Source organism: Calonectris borealis, chromosome 1, assembly GCF_964195595.1.
Source record: "Calonectris borealis chromosome 1, bCalBor7.hap1.2, whole genome shotgun sequence".
Taxonomy (NCBI): domain Eukaryota; kingdom Metazoa; phylum Chordata; class Aves; order Procellariiformes; family Procellariidae; genus Calonectris; species Calonectris borealis.
The window spans coordinates 28,401,868-28,407,867 of NC_134312.1; positions in this window are offsets into that span (position 1 = coordinate 28,401,868).

Genomic DNA, 6,000 nt, shown 5'->3' on the forward strand with positions numbered 1-6,000 from the left:
AAACTCATTATCATGCAGCACTCCATCCTTGAACACATAAGGGAAGGCAAGCGCAAAGTGGATGCCAAAGTTTTCCTTCATCAGAAGGGTTAAACAACAGTTAAGATAAAGTTTTCAATCAGCTACTGCAGGCTAAATTGCATCCTCAAACACGCACACATTTTCCACTGATTTGAATGGATGGTAAACACATTTTTCAGAGTGAAATTTGGATTATATTCTCTGATGCAGAAGTGCTTAATCACATAGGGAGCTTCACATTGGCTCACTGCTTCACTGGAGTCCAATACTGTTTGCATTCTACCTACTTTTAAAGCATTATTAGTATTGCAGTTGTATTTTTTTTACTGCAGCTTTGGGCATTTGTAAGAATTATATCAAATACCGAGTATTAACAAGAAACATTTTTCCCCAGGAAAAATATTAGCCTCTAATCCAAAGAGCAAAAGCAATAAACCTAAAGAGTTTAAACAAAGGTTTTGCAGGATGGCAATATATAACATTTAAAATTAGTACCCACTTTCTAGAACTAGACAGGAAAACTGAATATAACTCCAGTAATTCATTTAACATTTTCAATGACATTAGGAAAGAGGAATTAATCAACTTTTGACATGAATTCAACTACCAACACCTTTCATTGTCTTCAGTAAAGCTGCCTCTCTGCTTTATCAGACTAACCAACAGAATCTGGTATTTCTGGATGAGAAGACACGTCATGAAGACACATGAAAATGATATAATAATGCCCATAACAGATACAGGGATATATAGTAACAGATAAAAGGACATATAATTCCCATAACAGAAATCCTAATACAATTTTGTCTTAAAGACAGAGAGAAATCCAAGCCTCAGTTACCCCAGCATATATCTGAAGAGAGATGAAGCTTGTGAAGTTATTTCAGTTTTACAGAGCAAAACATGATCTTTTCTCGTCATGCATTTGGAACAACCCACAGATCTGGGAATTTTCTCAAAGGCTGGAGTTACTTGGAAACCTGCTACCTTTATCCTCATAGGATCATCCATGTGGTGGGTGTGAGGGGAGGAGAAGCAAACCCCAACGTCTTAATAAATATCTCTAAGGGTCCTGAAATTTTGGTGATTTATTTTGGGCCAACCAATCAAAAAACAATTCTTGTTCATGATCAAGCTAAAGACAAAACAATAAAAAACCATGTATGTCTCTAGGCATTCACACGGCACAATAGACCTCTACCAAGCTTGAAACCATGCGAGCTGGAACAGTTTCAGTATGGAAAAAACAATGTAAGTGAAAGGTGAGGTTCAGCATCCAGCTCAGACAAACTAAAAAATAAACAAAGAAACAAAAGAAATAATATCTCCTAAAATAAGGGGAAAATAAGTAAGTTTGGAATTCTAACTGTAGCTGGTAATTGTTTTCATCTGCTCATTAGACATGCTCAGAAAGGATTTCTGTTTCCACAAAATTTAGACAAAAATAAATAGTTCCTGCAGAAATTATCAATTTGTACAAATATTAATGAAAAAGTTTCATGTGGAAAAAGATACCTCAATCTTCTACTAAAGTTGAAGGAGAGGAAATCCATTTTGCAAATACTGTGCAAACACACACACAGGCAGAGCAAAACCCAGTGTCCATGAAGAGTCAGTGGCAAAACTCCCAGGGACAACCCTGAGGCCGCAGTCTTGCTCACGGTTTCTACCACAAAAGGAGGTATAAAAAGCAAGTTGCTTAAGACCCACATCTGTTGTAGGACCGAGCCGTTGTGGTGGGCGATAGAGGGACTGGAATTCAGCTGAGGGCAATGTTCTGCCAGATGTGGGCAGGGGCAGCAGCCGGCACAGCTGGGGCTGGGACGCGGACACCCCACACCCGGGCCATGTGGCTCTCTGCCCTAACAAACGCTCAGCCTAATCAGCCCATTAGTCCAGGTTTCTCCCGGTCCCAGACAGTTGTTTAAAATGAGCATCATTTGAAGCAAACCAGAAACCTTAACACTGAATTTAATAAATAACGATAACTTTACTGCCTAAATTCAGGGTGGTCCAGCCTCGTTACTGTTGCAGGCAAAATGCCTTTTTGAGTCTCGTAACAACAACTCTCCTCTCTGAAGGGGGTTCAGCTACGGCACTAGGGTGCAGAGGCACACTACAAGGTCACAACCATAGGCACCCCAGATAGCAAGAGGCAGGAGTGTTATATATGCTTTATTTTCTGGTCACTTGCCCATGTCTACACAGCTGAAAGCCCTTCAGGTACTGCACGCAATCCTCCCGCAGTTGGGCTCTCGCCTGGAGGCCACCTGTTGGGCTACTCTTCCCTCTCTAAAGAGAATCAGAAGATTTTATGGGACTCTCTTCAGTCACAACCAAAGCTACGTTTCTAGCCATTTTATAAAATAAATTATACATTTGGAAAATTTCATATCCTTATGCTGAAAGAACATCTGCCCGAAGCCAAAAACTTCCTGTGTGGGAGGTGAACAACTCACATTGTATAAAATTGTCAATAAAAGTTAATTACTTATTGCCTAAATCTAGCTGTCTTTATAACTGTGCCGCCTCAATTAACTGAGTCTGCTTGTAGAAGTGTAACTGAGAGGCCCCTATGCTTCATCATCAACTCCAGAGCCATGCTATTTTGAAAATAAAAGACCTGTATCCTGTCCAAAAAATAGACTCTGGAGGTGACTTGCCATGTTGCCATTTTGGATTACAAAAAAAAATACTCGGCCAACACACAGGGGAAGGCTTAATTCCAGCAAACACACACATAAACAGGAAATCTCTCTCCAGTCAGAAGGTATTTTTCCTTCGTACAATGGGGTTCAAAGATGTGTCATCATATAGTTTAAAACAATTGCTAAGGAACCTTACCATTTCCAATAGCTTAGCAGTAGAGTCGGCTTCCACGGTCGAAAGCCTGTCCAAACTTGCATGGGAAGCACACAAACACTAACAAATATATGCTGGCTTAGGCCAGCGCAGAGTTTTTAATCAATAAGCATGTCAAGCTGGGGGACGGAATCAATTTTCAGAAGGCAAACGGTAACAACTGTAGATTTAATCAAATTGCAGCTGCAATCCCTTACTATTCTCAATATTTTTGAAAGAAAGTAGCTCCATGGCAAAGAATGAATTTCAATAAATGTCACATATTTAGTTAGATTGCTGATATTTTAAATTTATCAAGCTAGGTCGCTGATCCTCCACAGAAACGATACCAGGACATGTCAAAAAGATTCTGATACTGTTTAGTTGGATAAACGTCAAAATGAAGGAGCTATGGTAGAGGAAAGCAACTTACACAGAAATTGTTATTTCTCTGTGTGGTGGTGCACTGTTACAGGAAAAAAGATATGCCAATGTGACCCTTCAAAGAGAGGTTAAAGCTGCGACGTACACAACAAAATGGATAGCTATCAAATACCATGGTGATGGCCGTGGTGTGAACACTCGAGCAAAATGAAAATCTTCTGAAAGCATTCGGCAATTTTCCTCTCGCATGCATTTGCAACCAAATTTATCATGAATTCAAACGAGATCCCTTCCGCTGCCTTCCGTACAAAAGGACAATTGCACGTTCGTTTTCTTGGGATAAGCAGCAGAGACTATCATGGAGCTGTAGGATGCGCAAAAAAAAAGCATTTTGTTTAAGTATTTTGAGCTTATTAAACTCCTCAGCATTACAGAAACTCTTCCATTATTGACACCTGCTTAAAAAATGAAATGCTCCGAGGCATTTGCTTCCCTGGAAGCTGGTGTGCCAGAGGGAGAGGCGGAGGAGAGAGATTTCAGGGCCTGTTTGCACCACGCGCACCCTGCGCCTGGGTTATGCACACATATGAAGGTTATGAAACCCTTAAAATTTGAGGTGCAAATTCTTTATCTCCACTTCTATTTTCCATTCTGATACTTGGTGTACTCAATCGCAACTAATTCAAGGAAGGTCCATCTGAGCCAAGGGGACTCGGTCACCATCCAGCCACATCAAGTGACTCAGAAAGATCACAGCACAACTAAAAAGTCTCAGAACAGATCAAAAAAAAGGCAATCCACTTGGTAACACTGTTTTCTTCAAAGGAGTTATATCCCAGACCAATTTGATCTGATAACTTTAGCTCTCCTTTATTTTTCTAATGTTTAAAATTGGAGGAAAAAGATACTTTATCTTCTTGTACAACATCATAGTTTTCCTGAAGGCAAATAGCTTGGCAATTTGCTAGATTTGTTAATGCTAGAGGAAACAAGTTAGCACACATACCATGTGTTGAATGCCTTTGGAAATTAGATTGAAACACTGATTTGATTTCCTAAAAGGTATCTTAAACAAGGCAAGGTTAGAGATTTGGAGAGTAATGAGAATTTGTGTGACTTCAAACAGCTCTACATAAAACAGACCTGATATTCTGGGGGGAAAAAGGTCACCTAATTATTCGTTTCCTGAAGGCCCTGTCTATACTACATTTCCCCTGGGTAAGGAAACTGATTTAAAAATGGCTTCTGCTAACGTGCTCGCATCAGTCGCTATGTACGAGATATAGATTTATTAAAACCATTGCCAAGAAAAACGCAACATTTTTACAAGAGAAACCTTCCTGGCTTGGCTGCGCAGGGAGGGACAGGCAGAGAGGTGCCACCTGCGGAGTCCTCCCTGGAGCCGTGGTCCTGCCTCCTCGGTGCGGCTCAGGACCACGTGGCGTGACCGTCGGTGGTGAATTGCATGGGTTTAATTACCAGCTACAAACTTTGCGTGGGAGGCAAAATCACAGGCTGTGGCCACGGCGGACAAGATGCCCAGGTTAATGGCTCGGCTGAGGGTAACAGCCTAATGAAACATGAAATTGTGTCACTGGCTCGAAGGCCAGCCAGCGAGGCAGCAACGGGGAGGTGGGGGTGGGAAGCCTGGACACAAGGGTTTCACAGGAACTGGCCACGAAGGTGTGGTTGCCACCCAAAATCTTAGGAAGGTTTGTTTGAAGTATCATATTGCAACCTGTTCCTTCTCTTTTGCACCAAACAGATCCTGCAACTCCCTTCTGGGTGTCGTGTTCCTGTAGTTTCAGAGAACGCTATTCAGCTACTCTATCGCTTTCTCATTCAAGAAATGATGTGTGTTTCTGTAGTGCTGAGAGAGCCTAAGCAGGATTTCCCTTACACAGGATACTCTACAAACACACTTGGAGATGCAGAACCTCCCCTCGCTTTCTGCCTGAAGTGAATGAAGTCTAGACACATCACCACCACAAAGCAATCGTGGTACAAAAGCACATCATCCAGAGGTCTGGGACTCCCACTGCTGCAGCTCAGGCTCTCTGGCTACCCCAGCGCAGCATGTTGCCGGCATCAGGTTCCCTTTGCGGCTGTGAAGGCAAGGCTGCTTGCACTGCAGCCAGCTGTGCCAGTTACTCTCTGGAGTCCTGGAAGCCAGATCTGGGAAGCAGCAGGCTTTGAATTTCTCCTCTGAGTTAAAAAATACAGAGCAGTCACTTGCAGATCACAGAAGAATCAGAGTAGGTGGGTTGGCCCCTTCAGTTGCATTGGACCAGGTCATCAGCTAAGGTACCAGGAAACTTCAAATGCAGGAAAACCAGGATGGGAAAGCCAGTCCTGGGAGGACAACATTTGCCGCTCAGTTTTGCATTCATGAGCTGTTAATTGAACCTCTGCTGAGCTTTGGCTTTCTTGCTGGCTTGCCCTGACTCCGTGTGCTCCCGCCCATCGATAGGCTGCACTGCTATCTCCCCTGAGCAAACGACACCTCCACAAACCACTCTCCAGCCACAACATGTGCAACTTAGTTTACCAGTAAAGAACTGCTATGCAGTGGTTATCCTTTGGAGACAAAAAAAGAAAAGAAAAGGAAAAAAAAAGCCCTATAGGCTAATAAAGAAAGACAATTCATTCCCTCCCCACCAAAAAGGCAAAGAAGCTGACTCTCTTTTCTGTAAATAGAGAGATGAATGTTTTACAAAATATTCCTTTTTCCAAATGATTCAGTTTGTATTAGAA